Source organism: Heterocephalus glaber, unplaced genomic scaffold (genome assembly GCF_053883595.1).
Source record: "Heterocephalus glaber isolate CG9 unplaced genomic scaffold, H.glaber_assembly_v1.0 deba00001733, whole genome shotgun sequence".
NCBI classification, from domain to species: domain Eukaryota; kingdom Metazoa; phylum Chordata; class Mammalia; order Rodentia; family Bathyergidae; genus Heterocephalus; species Heterocephalus glaber.
Genome location: NW_028258444.1, coordinates 19,516,215 through 19,531,717, shown reverse-complemented (window position 1 = coordinate 19,531,717; position 15,503 = coordinate 19,516,215). Strand labels below are relative to the sequence as shown.

At 38.7% G+C, this 15,503-nt stretch overlaps 1 protein-coding gene and 1 non-coding gene across 4 annotated transcripts in view; both read right to left on the bottom strand.

The window, feature by feature from the left end:
- Positions 1–15,503, bottom strand: part of Dip2b (DIP2 acetate--CoA ligase B (putative)) — a 238,524-nt gene that overhangs the window by 203,245 nt on the left and 19,776 nt on the right. The window lies entirely within an intron of this gene.
- LOC147821521 (small nucleolar RNA U13) lies at positions 2,372–2,474 on the bottom strand. The gene has a single exon (XR_015446996.1). It is a non-coding gene; the product is annotated as a small nucleolar RNA U13 (small nucleolar RNA).

Here is a 15,503-nt window from a genome sequence, read left to right as displayed (position 1 = left end):
TCTTCTTGAAAACTATCTCAGGAGGGAAAGGCAGTGTCCTTGGCTCCATAGCAGTCTGTCCTCCTGACAGACACATCAAACCTTGAGGGGGTGATGGTATAATTGAAAGGAAACTGGCTTACAAGGCAGAGAGGTACAAATACAGTCTTAGGATTTTAACCTCTTGAACCTCTGTTTCCTCAAATATAAAATGGAGATTCAAACCAGATGTGGTGGCAAACGCCTGTAATTTCAGCGCACAGGAGGCTGAACCATGAGGAATTCAGTGAGTTTGAGAACAGCCTGACCTACATATCGAGGCCCTGTCTCAAAAATAAATAATTAATTGAAAATCTAAAACTTTAAAAAAATAAATAAAATGGGGAGTTTACCTACCTATGAAGATTACTCTAAAGATTAGAGAAAATTCATGTACAGGGCCCAAGGAAATGAACATTTTTAGTTGTCATGACTATTATTTGGACAGAAGAGAAGCGTCATATCAGTAATAAGTGATAGCAAGCTATTAAAGAAAATCTACATAGTTCTACAATACTTTTTGAACACTACTGCTTGCTACCTAAGTTGCATCAGGTACTGAAACTGGAACTATAAACAAGAAAAGGACTTACATTGGGCTAAAGAAGGGTAAGTTGGACAGGGGATTTAGCTCAGCGGCACTGAACACAAGGGCCTGAGTTTGATCTTTGGTACAAAGAAAAATAAAAAATAAAGGTAATAAAAAGATAATTACAGGGCCAGGGATTTAGCTCAGTGGCACTGCACCTGACTCACAAGCACAAGGTCTGAGTTCGATCCCCGGTACCAAAAAAAAAAAAAAAGAAAAGATAATTACAACAGAATGAGGTAAGTACACAAAATATTTTATGTACAGGTTTACCATATCCAGAGGTCAGGAGACAGAAACGTCACTGAAATAAGAAGGAAGAGAGAGAAGGGTGGCACCAGCAAATGTAAACAACTCCTTTACATAATTAAAAGCATGCCTGTCCTCTGACCAATTTACACAGATAACTTTCCTCTATTTGAATAACCAAGGTCACGAAAGGGCTTACTAACTCCTATATTCACATAAAATCTTAGATCCTAACCCACCTTCCTGCTGAAGATCCTCTCCCAAATCTTAGTTATAAAAAGATCCACAGATGAAATATACTGTCAAATATAGTATAGTAGTCTTATGTTTTTGTTTCTGGGGACTGAACCAAAGGCCTTACACATGCTAAGCACCCACTCTATTACTGAGCTAACATCCCCAGCCCCAATGTATTTTTAAAAATAATTTTCTGAAAAAGCAAAAGTGGCTGTGCTAAATAAAACAAACTATTGATGTCAGCTACCAGTTGCAGCCTAAAGGAGCCAGCTGCACAGGAAGAACAGGCAATAAAAGCTGGGCATGGTGGAGCACACCTGTAATCCTAGCACTCAGGAGGCTGAGGCAGGAGGACTGCCACCAGTTTGAGGCCAGCTTGGACTACACAGTGAGACCTTGTCTCAAAAACAAACAAGCAAACAAACAAACAGCCAGGCACAGGGGCACACAGAAAGTGGAGGAAAGAAGATTGAGAATTTGAGGCTAGCCTGAGCTACACAGTGAGTTCAAGGCCAGCCTGATTTAGACAGCAAGACCCTGCCTCAAAAAACAAATCAATCAATCAATCAAACAAACAAAAGTAGCAAGAAAGACAACTTCAAACCAAAATATGTCTCTGGGTTAAGGGAAGAAAAGTTGGATGAAAAAATGTTTAATTCTTTTTTTGGAATGACTAGTATCTTTATTCTTGATCTCTTAGATTGTTTTCCAAAAGAATATGAAACCCTGGGCCAGGGATTTAGCTCACTGGCACCACACTTGCCTTGCAAGCGCAAGGTCCTAAGTTCAATTCCTGGTAGCAAAAAAAAAAAAAGAATATAAAAACTCATTCTGTCCTTGCAAGTTTTTTTATTTGTGTTTTGTTTTCTTGCTACTGCTGGGATTTGAATCCAGTGACTTATACTGAGCTACATCCTCAACCTTTTTTTATTTTGAGGCAAGGTCTACTTAAAGTGCCCAGGCTGGTCTCCAATTTGCCAACCTTCACCTGGCTGAATTATCTCATCTAATCCTCACAAAAACCTATGAGGTGAGTTCAAAAAGACAAGTGAACCTCAAGGAGGCTAAATAGCCTGCCTAAATTGCCAAGCTATTAAATGAAGAGTTAGAACTCCCACTTATTGCAGAACTTAAACTTTTAACCATTAAATAAAACTTACTTCTGTCTTTTTCTGTCTTTTAGCCCTTAGTATCTGTACATTAACTTTTAGCTTTCAACTTTCTTAGATTTTAATCTGTCTGAAGAAAAAGTCAATTTGACTTGTGTTTTTTCTTTCCCAACAGATGGCAATGTGCTAACACTGTAACAAGGTTTAAGAGAGGAACATCTCAGGCATGCAGCATCACCACTCAATCATCATGCTCCTAACTTGTTTATAATCCCTTTTTAAAAATTTATTTATTTATTTATTTAATTTTGGGGGTACCAGGGATCAAACTCACAACCTTGAATTTGCAAGGCAGATGAGGTGCCACTGAGCTATATCCCTGATCCCTTTTTAAATGACTAGATTAAAACTTATCAAGATCTGGGCCTGGGATTTAGCTCAGCAGTTCCGCTGCCTGCCTCACAAGCACAAGGTCCTGAGTTTGATGCCCCCCCCCCAAAAGTATCAAGATCTTAGGCAATGATGTGCAATTTAAGCATTACTTTGTATGGCTATGGTTTATATAAAAGCATGGCTTTCCTAAGCCAGTATTATCAGGGATTGAGCTTCTACTAGTCTGCAGAGTTAGACATGAATTTATCTCATACATTCATACTCTCAGCTGGTTCCCTATGCCATCCAGGGCCCATAATTTTTCAGAGATCTAGCACTGCTGAGGAGGCAAAGCTAATAACAACAGAACTTCTAAGCTTCTAACCCTGTTAGGCACCATCCTTCAGGTAATGACCCTCAGAAGAAGTGATCTGTGTGCATTTATTACTAAAATAACAATGTCAATTTCTAGTTTAGTGTGTAATTAAGGAATGTCATTAAGAAAGTAAAAAGTCAAGCTGGGCATGGTGGCGCATGCCTGAAATCCCAGCAGTCAAGAGGCTGAGGCAGGAGGATTGCTGTGAGTTTGCGGCCAGCCTGAACTACATAGTGAGACCCTGTCTTAAACAAAACAAAACTCAAAATCAAGAGACTGAGAAGATATGCACAACATATATAACCAGAAAACTGATACCCAAATTTCATGAATACTATAAATAAATTTTAAAAATCACATTTTTTTGCCAAAACATTTGAATAGGTACTTCACAAAGGATATACAATAGGCCTATAAATATATGGAACGGTGCTCAGTATCCTTAGACATCAAGAAAATGCAAATTAAAGGCACTAAGCAACACTATAGCATACCTATGAGAATGGTGGAAACTAGAAAATCAACAATCCCAAGGGTTAGTACCTATAGTATATGAATAAATCATTGTTGATGCAGATGAAAATTGGTGAGAGTTAAGTATACCTTATCTGAAATGCTTAGGATTAAAAGTGCTTCAGATTTTTTGTGAATTCTAGAATTTTTGCCTAAGCATAATGACATCTATTAGGAATGGGACCCAAGTCTAAAACCAAAATTATGCCTTATCTGCACATTATACACACATCCTGAAGGTAACTGCAACTAAACATAAGAGTGCTCCTCCCACCATCATGTTGTCATTCAAAAACTGAGGTTTTAGAGGCTTTCGGATTTTCAGATTAGGGATGCCCAACCTGCATGCACACTCTGGAAAACTACTTGGTAATATCTATTATGTAAAGCCAAACATACACATACCCTATGGCCATGCGATTCCATTGGTAATACTCAATATGAGGGAACCAAAGACATACAAAAACATTCATTAGAGCTAAGACTAGAAACAGCCCAAATGACCACCAAAAGAATGAATAACCTGAATGAAGCTCAGCTGGTCCCAGCACTGGGAAGAAAGCTCCCCGCCTCCATCCCAGGCTTCTAGGGGAGTGAAGCTCAGCCGGTCCCAGAACCCGGAAGGAAGCTCCCCTGCTACCAACCCAGGCTCCTAGGGCCAAAAAGGTGAGCTGGTCCCAGGACCCGGAAGGAAGCTCCACTGCTGCCATCCCAAGCTCCTAGGGCACAGAAGGCGAGCCGGGTGGGCGCCAGAAGCACCCCACCCCCTGCCGAGGAAATGAGAAGACACATAAACAAGCCTCAAAAACAGACTTCCAGATCACCTACAGCAACCCCAAAGGGAAACGAGATGGAACACTCTGATACTCAACCACCTGGACTCTCTGAACTGGCAACAAAAGAGGATCTGGGAAAAATGAAATCAGAAATAATTACTCAGATAACAGCAAAGATTTTGCTCATGGTGCAAGACATGATTAATAAATCTAGAGAGGACACAGTTAAAAAAAATAGGGGATCTGAGGAACATGATGGAATCCCAACATAGGAAACAAATGGAATCCATAAAACAGATACAAGCAGATTTACAAGAGATTAAAAACTCCATCGAAAGTTTGTGCAGCAGAATGAACCAATGTGAGGATAGAATTTCACATATAGAAGATAAGATTGCAATTAGTGAGGAGGAAAAGAAAAATTGCTTTAAAATTGTAAGGGAACACAAGAAATCGATCCAGCAGCTGCTAGACGATGCAAAGAAGAACAACATAAGACTGATTGGAGTCAATGAAGAAAGAGGAGAGAGTGCACATGACATAAAAACACTCTTCACAGAAGTGATGGCAGAAAACTTCCCAAGGAGGGGAAAAGAACTTGACATACAGATAAGTGAGGCATACAGGACTCCAAATAGCCTTGATCAAAAAAAATCTACACATAGGCATATAATAGTTAGGATTCCAGAAATCCAACAGAAGAATAAAATTCTACAAGCAGTGAGAGAAAAGAAACAAATCACATACGAAGGAAAGCCCATCAGAATCACAGCAGACTTCTCAATGCAAACCCTCAAGGCAAGAAGAGCTTGGAGTGATGTATTTCAAGCCCTAATGGAAAACAGCCTCCAACCCAGACTGATGTACCCTGCAAAACTATCTTTCAAAATTGATGGAGAAATAAGATGCTTTCATGATAAAGAGCACCTCAGGAACTTCATGAATACCAAACTGGCACTCCAAAAAATTTTAGACAATACCCTAGGAAAAGGTAATGAGGATCACAACCCCAGGAAACCCAGCAGAATGAATCCATTGGGCGTGACAAATTAAACGCAAAGGGGGAGAATCCAACAAAAAGAAAAAGTCATGACAAGGCTTTTAAAACTTTTAACTTCATCTCCCTAATGAGTGTATAATTCAATCTTGTTATTGTACTGATTAGTATTTTTCGGATTCTAGAATTGCACACCATTCCTTGTGCTATACTGGCTATTTATCATCTTATGTCTACATTTCAATTGGGTTGTCTATTAATGAGCTCTAAGAATTCTTTACATATTCTGGTCATAGGTTATATGCATTGTAAATATGGTCTGTTTAAGGACTACTTTTCATTTTAATGATGTCATTTAAAGTTCTAAATTTTGATGGAATCTCAGTTTTTCTCTTTTATACATCATGGTTTTTGTATCCTAGGTAGTTCTTGCCTACCCTGAATTCATAAATATTTTCCCTTGTAATTTCTTCTTAAAGTTTTATACTTTTAGGCTTTCATATTTAGGTTCATAGATCCCTTCAAGTTATTTTCATGCATGGAAAAAAAGGGTTGGGGTTAATTTTTTATATATGGATACCAGGTGTTCTAGGGCCGTTTGCTAAAGACACTATCTCTTCCTCGGTTCTTGAATCAAGTTTATATTCTATAAAATGCTAATGTTAAATAAGCTTTCAAAACTCAGTGGACCATATATGTGTGGTTCTATTCCTAGATTCTGTTTTATTCAAATGATCTGTATGTCTTTCCTTACACCAACACTGCCTTGATTACTGTAGCTTTAGAAGAAGTCTTAAAATTGGGTGCTAAACGTTTTTCAACACTGTTTTTGTTTTTGTTTTTGGCTTTTCTGGGTCCTTTGTACGCCTACATAACTTTAAAATTTCAAAATCCAGTTCTTCATTTATAGCAAGTATACACAGACCTGAATTTTTATATATACCTTGTGTTTTCTAATCCTGCTAAATTCAAGTACAAGTTCTAGGGGCTCCTAGAGATTTCTTAGTATTTTCTCTGTAGATGATCATTTCATCTACATATAAAGATTTTGCTTCTGCCGTGCCAATCCTATCCTAGTTGTGTCATTTTATTGCCAGACTATTTTGGTTTAGACCTATGTTTCAAAGTCTAATGGAGAGATGAAGAGTAGGCAAATCTGCCCCTGTTCCCCACTTTAGAGAGAAAGCATTGTATCATCTCCATTCATAGAAGGAGTTTTTGTTGGAAGTATGGAGTACATGTCTTTGATCTATTGAGAAGGTTCTGTTCTACTTCTAGTCTCCTGATAGCTTTTACCATAAACGGCTGTCGAATTTAGTCCAATACTCTTTCTCCAACTAGTGACAGGATCATATGGCTTTTTCCTTTCCTCTGTTAAAATGATGACTTTTGGGGGTGGATCTTCCAATGCTGAACCAACACTGCCATCCCTATAACAAAACCACTTTCTACATACTGCCAGATCTGACTTCTAAGAGTTTGTTTTGTTAAACAAATTTCTATCTATGTTCATACGTTTTTCTTCTATTATCTTTATGCAGTTTTAGGATTACCACAATGTTGATTTCCTAAAATGAGGGGAGAAGTGTTCCTTTTATTTTCTGCTTTAACTGTTTGATATAATTTATCAGTTAAAATGTTCATGAGCCTGCTGTTGTCATATAGGTAGGTTTTCAAGCTAGGAATATACTTTCTTTAACAGGTGCTATTCAAATTTTATATTTCTTCCAGAGTTAGTTTCATTAATTTGTCTTCTAAGGAACTTCTTAAAGTTGTCAAATTTATTTCAAAAAAGATTTTTGTAATATGCTTTCTATATCCTTTTGAATTCTGTAAGATCTGTGGAAATGTCTCCTAGATCTTAATATTGTAATTTAAAAAATATATAACTGATATTGTATAACAGAAGGAAAAGGTCTAAAAGAGCAGGGGAATTGGGAGGGGTAGGAGAAGAGAAAAAAGGGAAAGGAAAAAATATGAGAAGAGGAAAAAAATGGAAACAAGGTCCTTGCAAATAGGGAAGGGTGGAGGGGGTGAAGGGAGGGCAAGGGAAGGGGAAAAAAAATAAGAATCAAGAGACTCATGTAATGGTACAAGATCCCAATGATGAATGTAACTGTATTGTATACCGAAAATGTACCAATAAAGTTAATGGGGAAAAAAATATTATATTAAAAAGAATGAATAAACTATATAATCTAAATACTATGCAGAATGAAAAAGAATTAGCTTACTGCTGTAAGTAGCATGGGTGAAATTCATAGATACATTGAGCAACAGCAGCCAGAATGAGAACGTTTATATGACTCTATTTCAAGGGAAATGCAAAATTAACCAATGATAACAGAGGTCAGAACAGTGGTTAACATTGAGGGAGGCAGTAACTGGGAAGGTGCAAGATTTCTGGATACATCTTTTGGTGGTTTCATGAATACCTAAAAATACACTCTACATTTAATAAGCCACATTTATTATTCAGATTTGCTTCTACATAACTTGTATTTCAATTAAAATGCTTACTGTGGTGGCCTGCAAACCTAAAATCCCAACTACTTAAGATACTGAGGTCAGCCTGGGCAACATAGCAAGATCCTATCTCAAAAATTATAAAAGGGACAAGCATGAGATCCTGGGCTCAATTCCTAGTACTACCAAGAAAAAAATGTTTATTGCATGAAAATTGAAAGATAGATATAGATACCCAATAGTAGGTAAATATCATCATAATATATCAAAACCAATTGTAGTCATATTTTTAAAAAATGATGAAATAGAAAATGTTCAAAATAGCTTTCAACAGAACTGAATTTACTGTTATCCTAGTTTTTTCAAAAGATACCTAAGAGAAAAGTAACTGGAAGGAAAATAAATGATAGTGTTTAAATTCAGGTGTTAGGATTAAGGAAATATTCACTTTCTTCATTCATGTTTCTAAGTATTGTTGTTTCTACAATAAAGGAAAAACTATTTTTAAAACATTAACAATTTGGCCAGGCGTGGTGGTGCACACCTGTAATCCCAGCACTCAGGAGTCTGAGGCAGGAGGGTTGCTGTGAGTTCCAGGCCTGCCTGGCATACATAGTAAATTCAAGGACAGTCTGAACTACAACGCAAGACCTTGTCTCAAAAACAAACAAATAAACAAACAAACAAGCAAAAAACAACTTGCCAGGCATGGTGGTGCAGGCCTGTCTAGGGAAGCTGAGGCAGGAGGATCGCTGCGAGTTTGAGGCCAGCCTGGGCTACATCAAGACCCTTCCTCACTTGAAATAAATAGCCACAAGTCATTGAAAGAATGTCTTAATTTACCCATGAAAATCTATCCTAGTGGAGGATGAAGCACTGAAACCACTGAATTAGAAGGAACAACACAAGAAACAATCAGAAACTTGTTTTGGTATTTCATTTTCTTTATATGGTCATTGTGCTTCATTTTCTTTATATGGTCCAAGTGAGAAACAGTGTCATCATAAGTCTGATTAAAGCTGTATAATTGTTCTAACACTTGTCCAGTTTTGTTAATGAACAACACAAGTATGACAAGCCAAAATCCAGACAGGATCTAACAAGTGAGGTGTATCAAACACTGCCCCTGTTGTTGCCAAGGTTTCTAGGTGTGGTTGCAGCTCAGTATAATAAGATCATTTACATCTGAGTCAGTCACCCACTCTCCTGTCTGCGTCCCTCCTTGCACATCAGACCTGGGCATAAAACTCTATGCATAGCACAAGTCTGAGTAAAACTGAGTAGATTTTAGGAAAGTGATAAATCAGGAATAACAAATCTTTTCCATTTAGGAGGAAAAATTAAGACAAGGAAAACTATTACCAAAATATACATCAATAAAGATTTTTTTAAAACTTAAATTTTTGAACCTGTTTATGAATTCCAAGAAAAATGCTGACTTGATCATTCTATTTATGAGACTTGCTAGTTTGCCCTCTTAGTGTATGTGCCATCTGTGTGTTCCTTTCTTTTGTGAACTACAGATTAGAGGAGTTAGATTCCAGAAAATTCCTTATCTAGAAAGGTGTCAGCTGCCAATCACACATGCTGTCCAGGTTAAGATTTTTGGAAGTCTAGTCCAAAATTTCTGGGAATATGAAATGCTACAGTAAGCCACACTACAGAATTAAACATTTTCTGGGGCTGGGGATTTAGCTCAGTGGTGCCACTGCCTGCCTTGCAAGCACAAGGTTCTGAGTTCCATTCCCGGCACCAAAAAAAAAAAAAAAAAAAAAAAAAGAATTAAACATTTTCTATTGTACTTCTCTTATCTTTCTCTGTTCTCAAACATAAATTGTGACCATGGATTTAAAAAAAAAAAATTCCTGGGCCAGGGATTTAGCTTAGTGGTTCCAGTGCCTGCCTCGTAAGTGCAAGGTCCTGAGTTCGATCTCCGGTACCAAAAAAAAAAATTCCTTCAAACTGTAAAGGTATTAGTTCTTTTCATACAATGATGCAAATTTCAAAGCAGAGTTACAATTATTACTAACACCCTAAGCACATTAACTTTTCTTTCTCTGGGGAGGGAGTTGAAAGTCTCACTTCAGTCTGGCTTTGAACTCACTACTGCAGCCCAGGTAGGTCTTGAACACACAGCAGTCTTACTGCCTTAGCCTCCTGGGTGCTAGGATTGCTGGGGTGATAGGTATGCACCATGACATCAAGCTTACATGCTAATTTTTCTTATAATAACAAAAATGCTGAATACAATGTTTTGGTCATTTTCTCCATTGTTTTTAATCTCTAGCCTTTCTATAGGCAGGGATGGGGCTAAGAGATAAACTAACCTTCCTCTACAATTAGCTTAATATTTTTAAGTCAGAGCCAAGGATTTACCTAAGTGGCACCGCACCTGCCTGGCAAGTGCAAGGTCCTGAGTTCGATCCCTGGTCCAAAACAATTTTTTTCTTTAACATCAGTAAGGATCAAAATATACTCTGAAAGGCTTTTCCACAACAGGCTACAGAAGGATCATATTTTGTTTGCTGAAATGTGAAAAGAAGATCGTGCAGAAATGAAGCGCTTGCATTTTAGGAGTTTTAGTAAGTTGTCATCGCTTCTCGGCCTTTTGGCTAAGATCAAGCGGAGTTTTAGTACTTCAGTTCCAATTTTTACTTTCTGATCTCTTAAGCCACACTGAGTCTGAACTATTCTCATGAAACTTTCTTCATCCACCCTAACTCTGAAACTTGACTTTCCTGAACTAGGCTGGCATCATGACCAAACTGCTCTCACTTTGGCACAGTACATGTTGCTGCAAAGGGATGGTGCAGGTGAGGAGGACATCTGGGATCGCTCCAAAACTTGGGGTTTAGGTCTTTCATAAGCCCAACTGAGGGAACTGCTTACAGCTTCTCATGTTCAAGCAAGTTCCATTATTCCAATTTAATTACCATGGTGATCATCAGAGAATTTCCAACCAACTCCCATAACATGTTTAAATGAATGTATCACACTTTGCTTATGCCTCAAGAAACACTCATGCTGTCTGCTTTAGGACAGGAGCTCCAGAAGCCTCTGAGTTATATTTATCAGAAGGTGTGATTAAAAGAAAGCTAGCCAGGTATGGTAGCACACCTCTGGCTGAGGCAGGAGGATCACTTCAATTCAAAAGTCAAACTGAGGGGCCGGGGATATAGCTCAGTGGTTCCGGCGCCTGCCTCGCAAGTGCAAGGTCCCGAGATCGATCCCCTGCACCAAAAAAAAAAAAAAAAAAAAAAGTCAAACTGAGGGCCGGGGGTTTAGCTCAGTGGAGCTGCTGCCTGCCTCGAAAGTGCAAGGTCCTGAGTTCAATCCCTGGTACCAAAAAAAAAGAAAAGAAAAGAAAAGAAAAAGAAAGCATAGGGGAAATATTTTGGGCCAGGGATTTAGCTCAGTGGTTCCACTGCCTGCCTTGCAAGCGCAAGATCCCGAATTTGATCCCCAGTACCAAAAAAAACAAAGAAAGAAAGTCAAACCAAGTGCTCACTTCCACAGCACATATACTAAAAATTGGAATGGAAACAGTCTTTGTAAATAGCGAGGGGTGGAAGAGTCGAAGGGAGGCCAGGGGGATGGGAAAAAAATAAGAACCAAGATACATCATGTAAAGGTACAAGCACCCAATGATAAATGTAAATACTGTATACCTAAAATGTACCAATAAAAGAATTTAAGGGGAAAAAAAAAGTCAAACTGAGGGCTGGAGATTTAGCTCAGTTGCACCGCACCTGCCTGGCAAACGCAAAATCCTGAGTTCAATCCCTGGTACTGGAAAAAAAAAAAAGCCAAATTGACCTGCAATAAATTTCTTAAATCTTTCCCATTCTTTAAAAATGTTCTTTGTCTTTGACAGCAAGAGGGTTTTTGCTGTTGGTCTGTTTTGCAGTGCTGGGAACCAAATCCAGGACCAGTGCATGATGGGCCAGTCAGTGCTCTACCACCAAGTTACATCCCAGGTTCCAGACAGCAAGTTTTTGATGGGTGTCCTTTATCTGATCTAAGCTAAGAAAATTTGAGTTATTAAGAATAGATGAGAAGGGGCTGGGGATTTCGCTCAGTGGTTTCACTGCCTGCTGTGCAGGCGCAAGGACCCAAGTTTGATCCCCGGTACAAAAAAAAAAAAAAGAACAGATGAGAAGGAAAATAAGAAAAAAGATTTTTAAAAAGTTACACATTTAGGGGCTGGGATTTAGCTCAGTGGTTCTACTGCCTGCCTTGCAACCGCAGGGGCCCGAGTTTGATCCCTGGTACAAAAAAAAAAAAAAAAAAAGTTACACATTTGACATAAACACTGTAATTCAAGCCTGGAAGGAATTACTTATTACAGTGAACACATGAAAGCTGCACTGATTCTCTGCACATTTATTAATGCAAATTTTCCTGTAACCCTTATCTCTTTTTTCTGTATTCTCCAAAGGAATAGTGGACACGCTAAATTGTTTTCTGAAATTTCTGAAATATAAAACTAAGTGACTTTAAGGAAATGCAAAGTCTATAAAATAATTTTTACTCATTCACAATTTCCTATCCATTCTAGACCATACTATACACTTGGAAAATCCATGAGTGATAACATAATTACATACTTTTAAATATGAAAGACACATATGAGAAAGTTCATGGCTGTATATCTGCAAAAACAAAAAAAACAGAAACGAGATCTCCCTGGCACCTGGTGAACAGACAAGTGAGCTGTGGTGAACTCAGGCTGAGGGATGGGACACCACCACAGCCAGGGAAAAGAGCCATAGTGAGCTGCACCAGCAAGAACAAGTCATAAACAATGCTGAGCAAAAAATGCAAGTCACTGAAAAGTACTCAAGCACAGTCCCACTCACAGAAAGCTCAGAAGCTTGCAAAACTAAATACAGTTTATAAATACACACACACTACACTAAAAAATTAGAGAATGAACAAAATGCAGGATGATGGCCACATTTAAGGGTTAGGGCAGAGTGACAGGAAAAGTCTATAGGGCCTCAGGGATATTTTAAAATTTTAATTCTTAAACTAGATCATACGGACAGCAGTGTTCAACTTTACAACTCTCAAACTATGTACACACAGTCATCTGTACAAGACGTTCCATAAAAAAGTTTTGGGGTTTGGTTGAAGTTTTGTGTTTTGTCTCTTGAGTCAGAGACGATACTTCAGGCTGGCCTTAAACTTACTATGTGGCCCAGGCTAGCCTTGAACTTGTGGTGATCCTCCTGCCTCAGTCTCCAGAGTGCTGGGATTACAGGAATACACCACCATGCCCAGCTCCATAATAAAGTTTTAAATGCCTAATAAGACATACTCAACTCCAGAAGAAAACCATACCAACCACTCATACTAATACCTGATTCATTTGCATTAACTGTGAACAACCAGGAATTATGTGACATTTGAGGAAACAACACAACAGAAAGAACTGGCTAAGATGGACTGCTGGAAGACTCCTTTCCCAAAAGAAGATATGAGATATTTCAGGAATTAGAAAAGAATTTTTTAAAAAATCAAATTAGTATGCTCAGTGAGATTCAAGAGAATATCATACTGATAAAACTAAGATTCTAAGAGAGTTGTAAGCTAGCAGGCAGGAGGCTGTTCAACTGCAGAAAAGAGAAATGCCTAGATCAAAAGATCATGTTTCTTCAAGCTCCACAGGCAGTGATTCTGAGGGCGAAGTTGACCAAAAGTTATGGAAGAAAAACCAAGGTGCTCCAGAAAACCTGTGAAACAAAAGGGGTAGAATTTCAAGAGCTCTGTCATCTTCCAAGTAGATCAGGAGCTGGGCATGGTGGCACATGCCTGTAATCTCAGCACTTGGGAGGTTGAGGCAGGAGGTAACCTCAAGTTTGAGGCCAGCCTGTGCTACATAATGAGTTCAAGACCAGCCTGAACTACATAGGAAGACCCTGTCTCAAAAAAAAAAAAAAAAAGTAGAACAGCAGCAGCAAAGATAACACACTTCAGATTGAGGAAATGAGGCAGGCCAGTGTCCCAGATATTAAAGGGAAACTTCTAGTTGATCCTAGGGAATATTATATGGGATAGATCCAGATGAAATGAAAGCAGGAAAAAAAGTACTTCTTTATATCTGGAGCAATGAAGCTAGATGAACAAACAGATTTCTTTGTTGTTGCTGTTGCTTTGTTTCGAGACAGGCTTTCGTTATTAATTCAGGCTGGCCTTGGACTATGTACCCCAGACTGGCTTCGAACTCACGACAATCTTCCTGCCTCAGCCTCCCAAGAGCTGAGATTACAAGTGTTTGCCACCATGCCAGGCTTGGACATATTTCTGACACTGATGATATACAAAGAAAACTGTAAAATATAAGCCATATAAAACTTACACTGTTAGCCAGTCCAAGTGACTCTCACGTATAATCTCAACTACTACTTGGAAGGCTGAGATTGGAGGATTGTAAATTGGAGGCCACCCTGGGCAACTTTAGTGAGGCTGTCAGAAAATACAAAGGGCCAAGGATAGAGTCTAGTGGGAGAGGGCTCCTGGGTTCAACCCCAGTACGAGAGGCAGGCAGACAAAGACACAGACAGAGAACACTTAAGAGGGAAAGATTTAAAGTTTAACACTCATGTCCCCCATATTAAACAATTATTTCAAGATTTAAAAAAATAAGGGACAGCTTAAATCACCAGAAACAACAGCAACTGAATAAGATCCAGAAACGGCACAAAAAGCTAAGAAAGGAAAACCGAATAGATCTTGATGTTCAGGCCATTCTCTCTCTCTCTTTTTTTTTTTTTTTGGTACCAGGGATGGAACTTGGGACCTTGTGCTAGTGAGGCAGGCAGCAGCGGCACCACTGAGCTAAATCCCCAGCCCCAGGCCATTCTCTTTGAGAAGCATTGGGTTTTGTGATGAAAGTATTACATTTCTTTCTCCATGGATCCAACAACACTCATGGGTTCCAAAGTAAGTAACATTTAGTTAATGATGATATTGCAAAAGCTATATTTGTGAAGTGAAAATATTTAGGCTTAATTCGTATATGTAGCATGAGGACTAATTTTTGAAACACAGAAGAGAATATGAACATTACGTACTTTGATAATATGTTCCTTTTTGGTTTTTTTTTTTTTGGTCCAGTACCGGGGATCAAACAAGGCAGGGTGCAGCGCCACTTAGCTAAATCTCTGGCTGTACTCTGATAATGAGAAAGAACAATATCACTATCTTAAAAAACTCAGGCAGAGTATGAGAAAGGGTAATTTCTCCTTCTTCATAAGAGGGAATCAAGAGATGCTATCTAAAGCTGACACAATGTATTCTTGAAATTATACTATTAACGCCAGAACTACAAAACTGAGTTTTAAAAATGATTAATTTTTTGGAAGTGGGACTGAATATGGAAGGTGGAATGGCCTATTTTCCATTTCATACTTCTGAGTTTTTCAGCAATGTTTCCAAGCTCCCCCTCCCCCTCCCCCTCTTCTTCTTCTGTTTTTTCTTTTTTTTTTTTTTTTTTGAGACAGGGTCTCCCTTTGTACTTCAGGCTGGCCTTGAACTCAAGGCAATCCTCTTGCCTCAGCCTCCCAAGTCCTGGGATTACAGGCGGGCGCCACCATGCCTGGCTCTTTCCATCTACTTTTTTTAAACACAGGTTCTCACTATGTAGTTCAGGCTGTCCTTAAACTCACCTTGAACAATCCTCCTGCCTCAGTCTCTCAAATGCTGAGATTATAGGCATGTGCCACCAGGCCTGGCTCTCTATGGCATTTTTTTATGAACAGTAAAAAATGCACAGTGTTCTTACACGCATTTGCATGTC